General features: G+C 32.2%; 2 protein-coding genes across 4 annotated transcripts in view; one reads left to right on the forward strand and one right to left on the reverse strand.

Annotated features, from left to right (window-relative positions):
• Positions 1–9,430, reverse strand: part of LOC124352712 — a 167,351-nt gene extending 157,921 nt beyond the window's left edge. The window contains exon 1 of the transcript XR_006921531.1: positions 9,332–9,430. The gene's annotated coding sequence lies outside the window, so the exon portion shown is untranslated. The remainder of the gene's footprint in view (positions 1–9,331) is intronic.
• LOC124352711 (serine-rich adhesin for platelets-like) overlaps positions 1–18,563 on the forward strand; it is an 850,824-nt gene that overhangs the window by 331,222 nt on the left and 501,039 nt on the right. The gene's annotated exons all lie outside the window — the stretch shown is intronic.

Consider the following 18,563-nt stretch of genomic DNA (forward strand, 5'->3'; position numbering starts at 1 on the left):
ACACACAACATGGCCTCTTATTAACGCTAAAATTACAAAATTCGAGGAACGTTTACTGGGTGCCGTTTTTTATGCCCAAATTCCTTAAGGACTTTTGATTTTAATCAGCCTGTAAATTATGGAAGTGGCCCTGTATTGCAAGGACAACCCGATAACTCAATCTCACAGAACTTCTGCTTTTGAGCAACTTCTATGTTATGTTGGTGTCTAATCAATAAATTCCTATTCCTTCGACGAGTATGGCGGAATGCTAGTTTCAGTAAATAGAATTCTAACTCTGTTGCTTTAAACTCGTGATATTAGGTTGAGTGCAAGGTACTTGCGTGTCTAAACTTGTGGAAACATTGCAGAATGCATAATAGTAATATTGCAGTACGAATTGTATTTCATTATTTATTGTATTTATCTTTACCTAATCATTGACCCTTGTTATACAATTGTGTAAATTTTTAAACTGAACATTTGAATTAGAATGATAGATAATATAATATATAATATAAATAAAATATTACATAAGAACTTTAATACTGGCATCAGTCTGGTATTAAAAATTGGATACGGTAACAATACACGTGATATGAACATGATGTACACAACAAGTTAAACTATACAATAACCGAGCCCTGGCTGTCGTTACTGCGATTTTATGCTGAGAGAAAATTATGAATTGCCCATGGGAAATTATTGTGAAAGCAAAAACCAATTACACTAAATCGCACGCCATACTGTGAAATTGAATTTCTTTGTTTTCTGGTAATTGAGTTTCTCTTGCTCGAACCTTCATTGTTGAGTTGGTATATAGAGTTTTGCATATTTCACAGATATAATCACCTTATGAATAGTAATCCCGTACCACAATTTGGATCTTATGGATTTTTGCTAGACATTAGAACTATTAAATACGTTTTAAGACTATATATAAACATCGGGTGAATAAAATTTTCAAACATTATTTCTCTGTAACGTACATATTAGAACTGTTAAAGTAAAGTATTACGATAAATATTTGAAATCGATATAAACGATTACAATTATGTAACTGATACATCAGTGATACGGTTGTTGGAAAAGAACGAGTCACATGTAAAGCTTTTAGAACTCATTGCCTACGTGAAATGTAAAACACACACACACACACACACACACACACACACACACACACACACAAAGTTTGTAATGTATAAATATGGCTTTCGTATTAACATTGATACAGTATTGGATTTAACACATTTATTCCTAACATGTTACCAGGGGAGTATTATAGAAATGTTTAACAAAATATAGTTAGTTTTACAATATTGACATAATAGCTAACGTATACAGTATCTATCAATGGCGTTTGGGTATCAATGGATAGTTGAATGAAAGTTTTTAAGCCAACAACAGTATTAGTGCTTTAAAATGAGCAAACATTAAACATATTTCATATAAATAAAAGCTTAGTTTAAGAGATAAAAATAATTTTCATTACTTTAAAAATTAAATCTTGTTTCACCTAGACTACCTAGGTAAACAATAATAATTGATTTTATTAATATATTTTGAAAAACTTATTTTGAATTGTAAACACAGATATATAAGAGAAGTGTAGAATGCCTTAATGCCAAATTAAATGTATATTCCTTTTGATAATAAGACGTGATGTTAAATTGTGTAAGTGTTTACATAAGAACAGGCATCAAGCAGGATATTTAGTTTTCAGACCTTTACAATTACCAACACAAATTATCAGGAATTAAACGTAATATTGTAAGTATTCGAATGTAATGACAAATGTACTTTGTACTATTTCAAAACTGTTGTGCTGGCTATTGCAACAAAATTTAAAATGCGATAAAAAATTAAATTCCATTGATTTAAATATGGCATATTGTAATGAAATAAATTAAATAATATTGCCTTTGTTCCAGAGAAAGCTAGTTAGAAATATGATTCGTATTTTTGAGTCGTATAGGGAATTAGGAAATACACTGCACACTTGATACTTAAAAATTTGTCAGGTTTCATAACGGTAACATTAGTTTCTGTGCAATAATTTTACTCCTCATTTCAGTTCTGTTCAGTACAAAATATTCTCTAAAAGATGGAATTTCTCTGTTTGGATCCGAAAGTTGGAAACCCCTGCGAATGGACGTGTAATCGACTGTATTTTTCACTGCCACTAAAGTTAATGTATGTACCTAATTTTCTTTGTTTGGAACCGAAAGTTGGAACACACTGCAAAAGTACGCGTAATCGACTGTATTGTTCACTGCCACTAACGTTGATGTATGTGTCTAATGTACTCTGTTTACGCCTCAGAGACTGCTTTTACTGCTGCGAAAATTGCTGATGGTAGCGAGATTCCTAATATAAAGTAAATTACTGTGTTAACTCGATTGTAAACCGTGCTTTACATAGGCTACTCATGAGAGCAATGGGTGGGTTTTACTTTCGTGGTTGCCAGTTTTGGTTGTAGGTTTTGCCGCTGTGAAAGATGAAATAATACATAAAAGAAAATTCCCATATAAAAAATAATTCACAGAAAAAAATGAATGTAGTTATTTGAACAATAGTATTTAATTCCATAAAGCTGAACATTTGGTAATAATCCCAGATTAATGAACATATTTTTTATTTTTCTAATCCAAATATATTTATTTTTGGTTGTTCTTCATGATCCAATATTGAAACTACGTTGGTTTTAAAGAAATTGCTACCAGTAATTAAACAGTTAAAATATTTAGATTTGTTTAAGCTATTTACTGGACAATATATTATTAATATAATTTAGTAACGTCTCCCTCGCAAGGCGGTGATGGGCACTGTATACATCGTTGTAACGTTATTGTCTTCTGAGCAGTAGTGAGCAGTTAACGACAGTAAAGTCTTATGAAAGTCATGTATGAAATATTGATTATATTGGGGTGAAAGGTGATAATTATTTACTACATGATATGTGACCCAGAATAGTTGGTATAAGGTGGTAATAAAAATGCAATTGACAACGTTTGAACACGAAGGATTCATGAATACTGTGTTCCCATGAAGCATTTATATAGCTAGAAAAGGCGTGGATAAACATCAACCAACTCCACCTGTGAATTGAGATTGTAATAATTCTGTGGTAATAACAATTCGGTATCGATTGGACACAAAACGTTGATGGACACTGTGTTATCTCTTTTACACATTTTGTGGAAATCAGGGGTGGGTGGCTAATGACAATAATATCTGCTGTCAGAGCCACAGATTACACGTTTTGTTAGTAGCGCAGAGCGATCATACGCCATACAGAGGACATAGGCTGGCTGTAATCGTGTAGTAATAACAATTCGGTATCGATTGGACACAAAACGTTGATGGACACTGTGTTATCTCTTTTACACATTTTGTGGAAATCAGGGGTGGGTGGCTAATGACAATAATATCTGCTGTCAGAGCCACAGATTACACGTTTTGTTAGTAGCGCAGAGCGATCATACGCCATACAGAGGACATAGGCTGGCTGTAATCGTGTAGTAATAACAATTCGGTATCGATTGGACACAAAACGTTGATGGACACTGTGTAATCCCTTGTAGAGTTTTTTTGGAGAGAAGGGGTGGGTGGCTAATGACAGTAATATCCGCTCTCAGAGCCACACATTACACGTTTTGATAGTAGCGTAGGGTGATCAAGCACTATAGGACATGGGCTGGCTAAAATCGTGTGGTAATAAAAAATCGGTCTCGATTGGACACAAAACGTTGATGGACACTGTGTTACTCTTTTACACCTTTTCTGGAGAGCGGTAGTGGGTGGCTAATGACAGTAATATCGGCTCTCAGAGCCACACATGACGCGTTTTGACAGCAGCGTAAGGCGATCAAACACTGTAGGACATAGGCTGGCTATAATCGTGTGGTAATAACAATTCCGTATCGATTGGACACAAAACGTTGATGGACACCGAGTAATCCGTAGTAAAGGTGTTGTGGAGTGGAGTGGTAGGTGGTAAATAGTAGTTATATCCGCTGAATGAGCCACACGTAATACGTTTTTATAGTAGAGTGGGGAATTGTCCTCTACACATATGACATATGCTGGCTCTAATCATATGGTAATAACAATATGGTATCTTTTGCAGACATAGTTTTGTTGAAAACTGTGTAATCCCTTGTATGGTTTTTGTGCAGAGCAATGGTGGGTGGTTAATGGCGGTGATATCCGCTGTCAGAGCCACTCATAACACGTTTTGATAGTAGGGTGGGGAATTGTCCTCCAGCGATCACTTTACTACATAGGCAGGCTATAATCGTGTTGAAATAACAGTTCGGTATCGATTATACTCAGAGCGTTGATGAACAATGTGTAATCTCTTGTATAGTTTTTATGCAGAGCATTTAGCAGTAGTAGGTGGTTAATGACAGAAATATCCGCTGTCAGAACCATACCTCGCACACTATGACAGGAGAACGGACGTCAGGGTAGTCCATCAAATACTTGGAGAACTATACAAGCTTTAGATGTAACTGTTCATGGAGTAAACCTGTTTAACCTTTATTTAAAACTAAAATTGAAAGAAGTAACAAATGATTTATCTATAATAAAACCTCCCTATCAAAAACGTACATTTCTCACACGTGTTGGTAATTTGCTGATAAATACTTCATGATTCATTTTTACATTACAATTAGTTTGGTTAAACATGTTTTATCCTATCACGTCATAATCCCCTTAGATCTTTTCATTGAACATTTTATTACCCTTTGATCCCTTTCCTAATATCTGTGATGACTGTTTTAGAGCAATAGAAATTTACGTTTTCTAGCACCTTTTTATCAAGATATATCGGATAGTTTGTTAGTGCCACGATTCAGAGAAGCACCTGCCGGGTTCCTTAATAATTATATGTTTATAATTCCGCTCTTTCAAAGCTTAGAATAGTTTACGTTATTTAACGGAATACTCAAACTTATAAATATAAAAATGCATGTCATTAAGGCTCTTAAGTTCTGTATGATAAATAAGAATTAGTTCCGAAACTAATGGAAATGGAATTCCTCTACAACGATTATTTTTCGTCCCAGATTGAGATCAGGTGCTTAATAACTTAATAAAACATTCACCAGGGAGTTATTTAATTTTTTACCTGTATATACAGCCTGTTATACTTACTTTATTTCTCAATTTAAATAGAATTTTATATAAGGCTTGTGAACTCACCAATTCATTATTATTTCTCTTCCAAGATATTTTGGAAATAACTAGCTCAAACTAAACCTTTGGTAGAGCTACGAGTAGATGTTTGAATTAAAAAATAAAACTTCTCTACCCAATCCGTCTTTACCGGTTAATGGAGACGCCCCAGATGGTTTAGAAAGGCACGATAAAATATTAATTTAGATTTTAAACATACCAAGCCTAAAATTCATCAACTTAAAAGTTATAGTGTAAAACAGTACATTTGTGATCTAAATTCTGTGTTAATGTTATTGATTGTATAAAAACAAAACGGGTAAACTCTTTTAATTATATTTTTTCGGTCATTTTGTTATGGTTATAATACACCATAACCTTCCCTCTCTTAGGATAAGGTTTATTTGCCAGAATATGTTATTTATGATTGATTACGTAAAACTTCATTCCGAACATTGATATACTGCCTTTTATGTCACTGCAAGTATAAAATTATTTTATTAGTTATTTTATAACGATATAACGATTTACAACTTGGTTTTTTACCTTTGAAGCGAAATATATATTGTTTCATTTTGATAAATTTCAATATTTCAAAACTAAAATAGTCGTATTACAACCTGCAATGATAATTATAACGCGTAGGGAGAAGAGGGCGCAATTAGGGACGTATCTCCGCCTAAAGGCTAATTGAAGGGCTAAAGCGCATTACCAACTTCGTGCTTTGTACGAGAGAGATCCTAATGATTGCTACAGAGATGATCAGTCAGAACAGAACAGCGGGAAATGTCGAGCAGTGAGGGGGAAGTTGATCATGACAGATCCGAGAGCTATGTTTATAACTATTTCGTTGATGCAGCGTTTCTTGCCATCTCAACCTTAAATTTCATAACATAATATAGCTTTAACTTTCAATAGCTCGTCAAATTCTAATCTGGTTTAATTAAATGTAATTTTATTGTCCATGCACAGCCTGTCCTGGCTTTACATTAACTGTGACAAATTACAGGATTTTATTAATCTCACACTCTGTCATCATCAAAGTTACACAGAGGTCGGTGACCTCTTTGGGATCCGTAACTCAGACACTTTACGCGTATAGATAGCCCTAATTTCACCTGGTAAAATAAGAAATGTTCACTTCATTTCAACAAATAACCGATAGTTTCACTACTAGGCTCTATCAAGTAAACCAGACTGAAGTTCCTCAACGAAGTTATAAAAAGGTAACTAACAAAGTGTGGACTCATAATGTGGTGATTTCTGATGATTTTTACATTAAAATTCAAGATACCATTAAGAGACCGAACGTAGTAGCTAGTGAAGAACTGTTTATAACGGCTTTTTAAATGTATGGTATGATTTAAAGGATTAATTTTAATTCAAAGGTTTGAGTTGAGAAACGGGCTATAATCCGCAGTGCTAAATAGTCTATAAATTGTTAAACTATATGGTCTACAAACTGTTTTGTAGCATAGTCTACAAACTATTTTGTCATATGGTCACAACCAAATCCGTTTGAGGCAATTTCATTCACCACAAGATGCACAGCAATATGTAATTTGAAATATGGACTGCTTACCTTTCAAATTTAGACGTTTACGAGGGATCTTGTGCCTATCATTCTTCCCCTTGTGAACCCTAGCATGTGGTCTATACTAAACTAACTCTCGCGGTATACGATATCCAGTAGATATAACAGCAGCAAATCTACTATTAATTGGTATTGACTTTGCCTTTTTGAGGAAACGTTTTTTGAAATGATTGATAGCTTCAAACTTACAACTGATTTTGTGTCGTAAAAAGTGCTCTAATTATCATAGTAATCTACTCTAAGTAAGTATTAATTATTTTTATTTCAATCATTCTACGAAATTATCATCACAAGCAAATCCGCTTGAGGATATTTCATCCACCGTAATGTGATATCCGGTGTGAGTCTCAGGGAGGCTAAAGTTGTGGAGGTCTGGTTTACATGGATGTTATTACTCCGCAATAAACACTTAGATGCTATTGTATACTTTTATTTATTATTTCATATGTAAGAATGGTGCCCGTCATCAGGCTTAATAACCACCCAAATTTAATTAACTCAGAGACGTGAGGTTTATTCATGTCTTTCTTTATGAATTTATCGTATATCAGGAACCATTAATTATTATTTTCCTATCATTGTTTATCCCCGTAGAGCTAGATTGGAAAGGAATGTAATACTAATACGTGTCACTGACAGGGAACAAAGGGACAAAGGGTATCTTCACTTACTTAATTAAACCCTTTAATTCATCATCAACGAACTAACCACCAGTTGGTTAATACATTGAGGTCTGTTGGTCAAACACTAAACTCTAATCCTATTGGAGTAATGATATGTTTACATGAAACTCCCAATTTGTCTCTACATTGTTGAGTGTATTAAACTTTTGTATAAATAATATAGTAATAATACATAAACATCAGTATATTATGCTTGGATTGTTATTATTGAGTATGTCCACAAACTATTCCCAAAAATTAAACACATTTGTGGTACCGCCACTGTTTAGTCTACATACTGTTGTGTCATATGGTCTGTAAACAGTTGTGCCACATGGTCTACAAATTGTTTTTTAACGTGGACTACAGATTTTACCATCTCAAGATAAAACTCAATTTTTTGTAGTAGTAGTGTGTGTGATTTCGTCCTATTGTTTGAGTAACAGTATATGTATAACGTTTGTATTGTTTACGGTTCATTAACATGTTACGGGGATGAGATTTTGCTATTATTTGCAGTCTATCATATACGTACTATGTACTCATTTTCTTTAAGAATCTAAAAGAACGATTTAAAATTCAAATAGTTTATTTATAAATAGTTTAAGCATTTAGCGGTAACTTTTGTACTGCAGATGTTTCTGATTTAATTACAAAGATTCCGAGGCCCATTAAAAAATATGAAAAAGTTATTTGCTGAGTATTAGTGAAGTCTGTTACTCCAGGTACTGGAGAAAATATTCAATTACAGTCTTTTTCACTCCTTATCTCGATAATGAACTGACCTATAGGTTTTAAATGTTATATGAAGATTAATTACAATATAAGCAAAATTAAGTTGGTTAGGTTGGTTGGTGCATGTAACCATATGATGTTGGCGGAGAGTTAGCAAACATAGTTATAGTACTTTTATGGAAAACCATAATGGCAATATAAAGATCACAGAGTAGATCAGTTTCTAAACAAAATACATATGAAATTTAAAATATGTCATATTTTCTCATGTAGACTATCTCCAAGGTTCCAAATAAAGTTAATCTTCTAAATAATGATTTAAAGAATTTCTATGATTGCGCTTGTTCAACCATGAAATTAGGAAACGAGGTATAGGAAAAATTGTACTCGACCTCAGCAAAACCGGTTACGCGTTACGCCACGTGATGTTGAATACTCGTACCTATAATTAGGACTATCGTAAATAATTTAATTCATAATATATAGTTTGAACAATTTGAGTATAATGTGGTACCCCTTCAAGTAATATTGAAGTTAATACTAGTTATGCTATCAACCACACTAGTAACAGTAGGCTGCAATGATTAATTCTAATTATATTGTAATTACTGAAATTAATCTTGTGTTTAAAAACCGTTTTTGATTTCGAAATTTACTAACACATATATACCAAAATTCACGCTCTGCCCATGGCGTATGTACAAATAAAATCCCAAATATAAATGATAAAAACTTTTAAATGTGAATAAAAGTACAGTATCAACTTTTATATCTATTCACAGAGTAACTTTTTCAGTTCAGTTTAGTCTCTAATTCCTATTCAGAGAATGTTCCTTATTTTCAAAAATTAAATACTATAAATTAAGGTAATTTTAGGTAAAGTAAACTCTTGCATTTTTCGGTTTTAACAAAGTTTACTATGTACGGAAAACATAGAAATGTATCCTTGAAATGCTTTCAAGATTTTTAAACCCATAAATGTTATTTACGTACATAAACAATGTTGTTTTGAACAAAAGATCAGTGTATTGGCCGTAAGAATTACATTGATATTGATTGCCCTTAAACTACTTACAGGTATGTGACTGGAATCTGTAAAAGAATGTGACCTAGTATGATTCTAGGATTAGGAGTAATGATTTAAATATAATAATGATTTAGAAAAAAAAACAATCTGTACCTGTTATATACGGGGGAAAGCACAGCTAAATTTACGTCAATTCATGTGTTGAAAAGGTGCGATCTCAACTGAACACGTTTTGAAATGAAGGGTTAATGTTAAAGCCTGGGTGTTTGTAGGTTATGTTGTGATGGCGGCTTGTCTGGCGCGTAGTTACTACGTCATCGCCACGTTATCGACCAGTGACGTCACGCGCGGCTGGTGATCACGTGACCTGTCACGGCTGCCTCCGTTCGTCGCCACGCAACCTGCCCATTTTGCCAACTACTAGGTCATTGGATAATCAATTTTATCTTCTGTAACACTACACATAATAATAAATTTTCACTCTTCTCGCAACAAAGAGAAGAAAGTCTGTGTGCATTAAAGGGAGTGTTGTGAAGTAATAAATATTAAATTTGGTTTTCGTCCAGTAGTATTTATAATCACATTAGTTAAGAACAGTAAGTTGTTTGTTCAAAAATGTCTTTAGGTATGTGTGTAGCAAAATAAACGGATTTATTTTGATAACAGTGGCATGCATATTGTGAATACTGGATATCCATATTTTTCACTTTTCATGATAAAACATTAATTATTATATTTTTACTAACTATGCCACTAATATAAATTATTTTAAATATATTTTTTAATTTATGTTTTGTAGCTCAAACATCAGTTCACTAAATCTGATATTTATTGGAATAAATCTCTCAAACGCTAATTGTAGAGCTATAGTGTAGGATATATTTGTTATAAAATTGTGATTAAACGTATCATCTAATTCTGATTTAATAATATATTTTTATTTTAAAATATATTCTAGTTTAAATTAAAACTGAGTTACGATGCTGTAATTACGTAATTTTGGATTAAGTTACATCACGAAGTTGGAAAACCTTTTTAGTTAAAACACAAGTTCTACTTCACAAGTACCAACATTTAATATATACTATATGAAGTAGTGTATTTCTTAAAATGAACATCTATTCTTACTCATTCAGAAGAATCTGAAACTAATATTTCATGCTTGTTAGATATAATTTTGATGTAATATGTATGAATGAATAAAATGAATGAACGTGTCGCGTAATAGGCAACACTAAGGTTGATTGAAAGATTCAAATTTATAGCTCAGAAATTGTCAGCCTACTGAGTGAGCTTCATTGGCGCTCAGCCAAATTCCATGGCTGGACATGCACCATCATAGAACTTATTCTTGTGTACATAATATGACATTGAGTTTCATTTAAAGTTTATATATGAAAACTCTCTCGAGATATATTGTTACAAGATACATTAAAATTTTTGTTCATTAAGTAGGTTTTTAAAAGTGTTCAATAATAAGTTGCGATGAGCTAGAGAGGGCACTAAACGTAAGAATGCGTTGATATAAAATCCTATTGCTCTATGTTAACATTTTAACACTATTATTTTATCTACTTAATATTTTAATCTATGAATAAAAATCTCACATGTAAAAATGTTGTATGAATGTACTAAGACTTTTATAAATTTGTTTATCCGCTGTATTAGAATAAATGATATATTAGAATACATTCTATATAACATAAACATATTCTAATGCTAGAATAGAATGCTATATTAGTATTACCTTCAGTACTATTTGGTGTCACACATTCAAAGGTGTACCAAAATATAATTAAATAAAGTCAAAAGTTAATTATTTGAAAATGTTATTGCATGCAAAATTTCAAGTATGTAACTTCAGCTAGTTTTCGAGATACTGTTTGCATAGACGGACACATAGACGGATAGACAAACAGAAAAAAAAATTCTTCCAGCCCCTTCGACTTCACTAATGTTCAGCCGAAAAGTATCAGTATCATGTTTCAGACAGATGTTATGTTAGTAGATCCTAGCCTAACCTTACAAGTATAGAGTACATAGGAACCCTAACATTGTGTATTAAATGAGCTAAGATATTCTATTTTTACCGTTGTCCAAGGCTACGTTTTGTAACTGTTGTAGATATTGTTACAATTACTTGGTTACATTAAAGTACTGGTGGACTAACGGTCCAGGACGTTGGACTCTGGATCTGTTAGAGATAGCGCAGGTTTGTCCTACATATAGCTGCACTTTTTCTATACCGATTTACCTTCTTTATTCAATTTCACGTATATTATATGTAATAGTAGATTTTTGCTATTTATCAGTTGTAAGCTATATACTGTATATATTTCAGAACTGATAAATTAAACAGGTAAATGAAGTTTGCAGATTTGAAAGCTACTGATAATTAAATTTACATAATAAATTTTCATGTTTTTTATCTCTTGAATTTGCTCTCCTAAAGCTGAAAATGGAATTTAAAAAAATTAAACTTACGGTTCCTGGATGTATCTTGATGGTTGACAATGTACACCTACATAACTACCACCAAACGATTTGAATTGTAAATGTTCAAATAAAACCTTTTAGAATTTTGGCAGTAAGTTATGGACAATGGATGGCTATTTTTCTATATAACTAAAAGAATTACTAGGGAAGTTTATATGACTTAAAACGGTTTTTACAGATTAGTCACCTTATAAAATCGTAAATTTATCATTGGACTTGTGGTACCTAAAGCGCAAATACTAAAGTTAAACCGTTGTACACCAGCATGTGTGTATTGTGAATTACGAATTAGTGACAACGTGCATGACACAATTACAGTTTCCTGATACACAACTTGTGTACATGTCCCTCATGCATACGGTTCGTAATTCATATTCACAATTGCTAAAGTTTCACACTTTGAATATTTTTTAGTTTTTGGCACTCAAAATCGCATCAAATGTATTTTAAACATAAGGCAATTATTTTAAAATCCTAATTTGTAGCAAAACACATTTTATACCTACTCTGTGAGTTCTTTAGTTAAATTTTCTGTAACTTGAAATTTGTCTGTGACCGAGCTTTTTGAAATGGGCTGCAGTATGATAACCGTCCAACACTCGAATGCTCAAATGAACTATCGATTATATCGATATACATGCTGTCAGGCATGTTTACACTGTAAAATAATACTTGTAAGTACCAAGCTGCTCAAACAATATAAAAAAGTTGTGTTATTTTCTATAATGTAAAGTGTGTATATTTCTTTTATATATAACAATACATCTTAACTATCTACTAGATATATTAAAAGTCTATAACATTATTCAGTTCAATGTTAAACAAAAATTAGTAAGATTAGATTAAATTTTATTAAACGTAGATTAGTTTAAACAAAGTTAAATCATTTTTTGGTATTTGAGTAATGGCTGCTAGAGATGGCAAATACAGGTGTTTGTCAATAACCTATTACAAAATAACGTGTTGAGGTATTACGATCCAGTAACCTGTTACCGTGATAACTTGTTACTACACAAACCTTTAACTAACTTATTACAATGCAACATCTTCGCTGGTAAACTAATAAAATTAATTCAAATTGTCAATATAAAACGTAATTATTGAGAACTAAGCAGTCCTTATGTACGATTTGTTAGTGGCTATACATACGTTTATATTATAAGTACAAGGTGCCAGCGCAGCCCACACTGATTGCGAGAGGTTTTCCTGATCAGTATTTTCCCGACCTTAGATCATGTCCCAGATCTTCAGGTCGGACCATCCAGAACCTGGTCTGAGGTCGGGAAATTCCCGATCAGAAATTACCCTCGCCATCAATGTGGGCTTCGGTAGCGCCTTCAGTGCCATCCCGCACTTCTGGTGAAAAACATCGGAAAAAAAGAAAAACATCCCTCGTGATAATAACCCAAATTCAAGCTCAGATCACGTGAGCGCTTGTAAAGGTTATCATTTATTTTGAAAGAACTAATAACATATTTGCGATAACCTAATTTACACGTACTTATATCCCATAATAACATTCCTTGGTAATACTTCCAATCCTAGTGTCATTGCTTGCACTAAATGGCCTCTGGTGTTACTGGTTACCGAGTAACCTAAAACCAGAAAGTCGTTATGAGAACACCAAATCATTCAGCCCACCTGTTACTGACACTAATACTGCCCATTTGTAATAACAGCAAGTACAGTGGTTATGTAGATGTTTTATTTGGCACATTCTTGTCAGACACGTTTGTCCTTCAAAATAGTAAAAATTAAATGAATGTTACACTGTTTTGCGGGTTATTTTATAAATACACTTATCCAAAGTAGTTTTTATATTTAACACAACATTAGTACGTTTTACACATAATTTGAAATACCTATAACGTAATTAAGTTTAAGTAGTTATATTAAGAATTCTTTACTTACGAATATCGATCATTCAAGTGTTGAACGTTTATTATAATATGTCTTAAAAATGTTCAAAAATATTCTAGGTGCAGATGTGTATAAGTAAATACGAGTTAATTAAATATGTATACATAGTGTTTATAGTTGTGCATGTGTATTATATGTGCGGGTATATAATACAACATTAATGAAATATTACAATAGACGAATAATGAATAAATATCATTGGTAGACTTGATTACATATTTCATTGATTGTTATGAACTGGCTGTTATCTATTCTATTACTTGAAATTGAAATTGTATTATGATAATATACTCTTTGTCCCAAATTAAATAATGTATTGAAATTTAGCAACATCGAAGTGGTAAATGATGTGTTGTTTTTTATTATTACATGGGAACACACATATACTGACATAGTTACCGTTGTTTTCTTCAGCGTCAGTGATGCTTATCTATCTATATGGAATATACCAAAGTTATCCAATCACCGATACTGAACCGAATTTTCAATACTCTCCAGGGATATAATTCAAAATAGACTTTCACTATACAGTTTCATAGAGCTCATATGTGACACAGAACTAGGCACTACAGTCTCATAGGCAGAGACTAGAGTAAACATATGTTAATTCTACTGCACCTTGTTGAAGTTATCTTCGTTGATAACGGTATTTGGGGTTAATCTGACGTTGCCAGTTTTCTTAAGTAACAGAGTTGGCATTTACTAATGGAGTGGCGTGTAAATAATAATTATTGCACGAATGTAAGGCCAGCCAAGATTTAGAAGTAAGGAAATGAAATTTAATGTAAGCTGGATTTTACTCTTTTGCCCAAAGTGTGGCTTAAAGCTGTATAATTTTGAACTCATTATATGTATGTGTATTAAATTCAATACATAATAAGCTAACTACATTACCGGCAACATGGTTAGCTTTAGTCCGAACTATTTTTCAAAATGTGACATTGTAAAAAATTATATAATAAAACATCATTAGAAATATGTATTATCAATATACTTAACAACGTATATCATTTGTTAAAAAAATTTTGTTTAGAATAATTTTAATTTTCTGTACAATAAGGATAAAATAAAGAAAATTGAGATATATATTATAACCAAGCACGATTGATTAGACTAGATTAAAAATGTGCAGAAGTTAAGTGGAACTACAGAATTTCCTTTAATAGAAGTGGTTCTGTTTAAATATTTGATAAGCATAAAATAAAAAAAAATCAATTTCAATTTGTGTATTCTACATTAAAGTAATAATTAATGTGCTATTTATTACATACATGTTTATTTTCATGATGTTTTTTCTCAGACATTTACCATCTCATTTTTAATGCTAGGAATACATCATTTCCGGTCGTTACAGAAATTCTTGGATCTGTGTGGGATGTCAGGAACCGAATTACTCTCGCACACGTAGCTGTGGAGAATAGTTATACACGAAATACATGTTGGAGTTGTGTTGGTCAGAACTGTACACAGTTTGAGAAACGGTTCTGAACTCAGGGAATGTCCTAATCACAGTCCAAATGTGACCGCTTTAACTCAATGGACTCAGCTTCCCTTACATTCCAGGACGGTGCAATGTCCAGGCCATGCCCTTCCTACTCAAGTAGTTTCTGCATACATTACATTAAATGTAATGTATGTATAGATGTGTAATGTATAATAGAAATTTTCTATTAGTACTGGGTGTTTTTACAAGGAAATCAAATTATTATAGCATGACGATCTTTCATAAACGATAAAGCGTCATGATGTTGTAGGACCTAGTATATGGCCCTTACCCAATACTGGCTGGTTTATGGTTAAGTGTCTACAGTAGATACTGAAAAGGGGCGTCTAGCACACGTGTTTTATTCGGACAAGACATAGAGCTCTTTATTGTAGAAACTGAAGTAAACAATAGTGTTCCTGAATGGTTTTTGTGAATTTATAATGGTGATCCCTAATATATATATTATAATTCTGTCAGTTGTCCCTAAATCCAAAACCCTTTTCAATAATATTTTGACTAGTTCATGGTATAGGAAACCAAGAAAGCGAGTTTTATAATTGTTAAAAAAAATTAAAACCCAATTCAAGTTTCCATAGGCTTTGTCTTAATAAAGATGATACATCTGACTCTGATAATTTCACTGATAACGCCGTAAAACTGATTAGGCTGATTAAAATTAGGCACCTACTGTAACCGGACCAACTCAGCCAGGACTAGCCTTACATACCGTTATAGTCATAAAATAAGTATAGTTTGATTTCACTAAGACAAATATTAAAGTTACATATTTTAAACCATATTTTTAAAAAGTTTTAAAATAGTAGATACATTCATTTACAAAAAGTACAGAAGTATAGTAATCATATTCCAAATTAAATGGAAAATAAGCTTTAAAAGACTTTCTTTATAATAAGCTATTACAGTATACATAACATATATTAAAAAAACTGAAAATATGTCAAAAGGCAGATATATAGTTTTTATATGTTTAAAGTCGACACCAAAGAACATATTTCAGAGACGTAAGAAAATATCAAAACTCAGGGATGAATTTAAATAATATGAAATAATGGCAAAAACATAAAAAATATCAATCTGGAAGTTCATATTGTTATCGGTGCGCTGTTGACAGAGAATGATTAATCGATCATTAAAAGTGCAGGTCTCGGCAATAAAAGATGAGCGGGTGAGGAATGATGAATGATAGGTTCACGGAGGTATCATAAATCATCGCACTTTTAGTTCACCTCGTATATTTTCTCCAGCTGCCTCAAGGGGAGTACTTTTTCGTTTACTTCCATTTAAAGACATTGTTCATCGGCTAAATAATATTCCGGGTGATAAATGTTCTACTGCTACGCGTTTCGTACTTTATTGTGATTTCAGTAAAAGGTGAAACGAGAAGGAATTGAGCCTTTTGTGACAGCCAATAGCAGTATGATCACATTTTTAGTAAAACTTTTATTTAAAATAAATATGAGTTATTTAATTCTTCATTATGAGTTACAACATGAAGAAGTTAAAAATCATCTATTTTCCTCAAGAATGATAAGAGGTTGGAAAGTCAAAAACTGTAAATGAAATGACCCAGCGAAGGCTCTTAAAATAAACGGTATTAATTAGACACAGAATGTCACCTAGAGAAACAATTTCTGATCAATCTGTCGGTGGATTTTCGGTAAACGGAGGTAAAATGCTAGTTTAAAGTCAATGCCGTGCTGGATTGAACCATTTTAGGAGCATTTAATTTTTACAGTTATTTTTCTTCTACTTTTCTAATTTTAAAGAGACGCCAATTCTCTTTACAACTTGCTCTGCCAGTTCTCATGGACCACTGGCCTGTGCGAGAATGTGAACAAACAGAACAAAAAGGACAGTTAGGTCATTACAACGTTGACTGTATTAAAAAAATGCTGTATACAAAAAAGAAATTTAAAGTGAGGTGTCTTATGATGTGGTTTCTGATTCTTATTTATCATACAAACATATTTTGGGCAAGTAATATCAAAGTTTGAAACATAAATTGCATAATACCATCAGTAGTATCATACAATTAGAACGTATATTTCACTTCAAAGATATGCCACTTTTTCAAAAGTGGTATTGAGAAGCAAAACCATAAATAAAGGAAAGAAATAAAAATAGTATAGTTAAAGTGAACATAATATTTTAATTATCGTAAATAAATGTATAAAGGTATTAAAGCTTGCTTGTGGAAAACTCAAGAAAATTTTCTACTAGCTTCTGTTGTTAAATTGACATGTGAAAATACGTAATGAAACATTCATTTTTTTCCATGCACATTATGTTAAATGCTTATGTGCGCAATGAACTGTCTATGATATCCAAATGTGAAAATTGTGTATTGACAGGATATTATGGTAATGTTACAGCATACAATCATTGTAATTACTATCTGTCACTGCACATAGAGTGATGTGATACCACACAAAACGTTGACCGGATTATGTAACTAGTTCCTGTATTATTAGATAGTGACTTCAGGGTATTAGTTATTGTCTCTTGTCATGTTGCGAAACGGACGTGTGGGATTATGTTTAGAATCTTTAATCTAAAATACAGTTATATTGTATTGATTACCTTTGATCTAGGTTTATTTTGAAGTTTTATGCCCATTTAAAACAAATGTTCTTTCTCAGGTTTAAAGTGAAGAATATACTCCAAACATCGGATTATTATGTTTAATAAGAACTGATTAAAAATCGAAAACAAAAATATTAGCTTAAGTTGGAAATAGATTTGGAACTGTAATAATAAATTAAATACTGTACATTGCTTTGTGAAAATACCAATTGCTGTTATATATATTTCATTACATGTTTCAAAGCCAAAGCTCTCGTTTTCACATATTTAAAAGCACTACAATAAATGTGTTTGCAAGGGTAAAAGTTTCTTAGTTTAACCTCTGTAGACTTACGTGTTTCAGATCAATTGACACTTGTTTCAAAACTTTCTTTAGCTTTTAAACGTTTCGAAAAGGTAAGATAATTTATTTTTGTCTAAATTATTCAATACATTTTAATTGGAAAAATACATTGTGTGATCATATTACCTCCAACATTTCAATTATTATTAAACATATTTTATGAAACAATTAAATATTACGAATGCAAATATAAATTATAAATGCTTAAAATTAATTAAAAAGAGTAAACCCAAATTAATAAAGGTCATTGAATACTTTAACGGATATTAATCTGACCAAGATTTCTAGGAAGAATATAAATATTGCATTCAATATTTTTCTGTGATAAGTTTTAATGCTACACCGCTTCGTACAATCACGCCTACAAAAAGCCATTTCTAAAGCAAAACCTAAAGCTGCCATTTGTAAGCAATTAGTTCTACTAAGCTGTGGCATTCAAGAGCTTTTTGTCTGAAAACGAGCGCTTGCCCCAGTAATTACCCTAAAGGCATAATCAAGACACTGGTTGGGTGCCGACATCCCCCTCACTTAGTTTG

This window comes from Homalodisca vitripennis, chromosome 1 (assembly GCF_021130785.1).
Source record: "Homalodisca vitripennis isolate AUS2020 chromosome 1, UT_GWSS_2.1, whole genome shotgun sequence".
In the NCBI taxonomy this organism is placed as follows: domain Eukaryota; kingdom Metazoa; phylum Arthropoda; class Insecta; order Hemiptera; family Cicadellidae; genus Homalodisca; species Homalodisca vitripennis.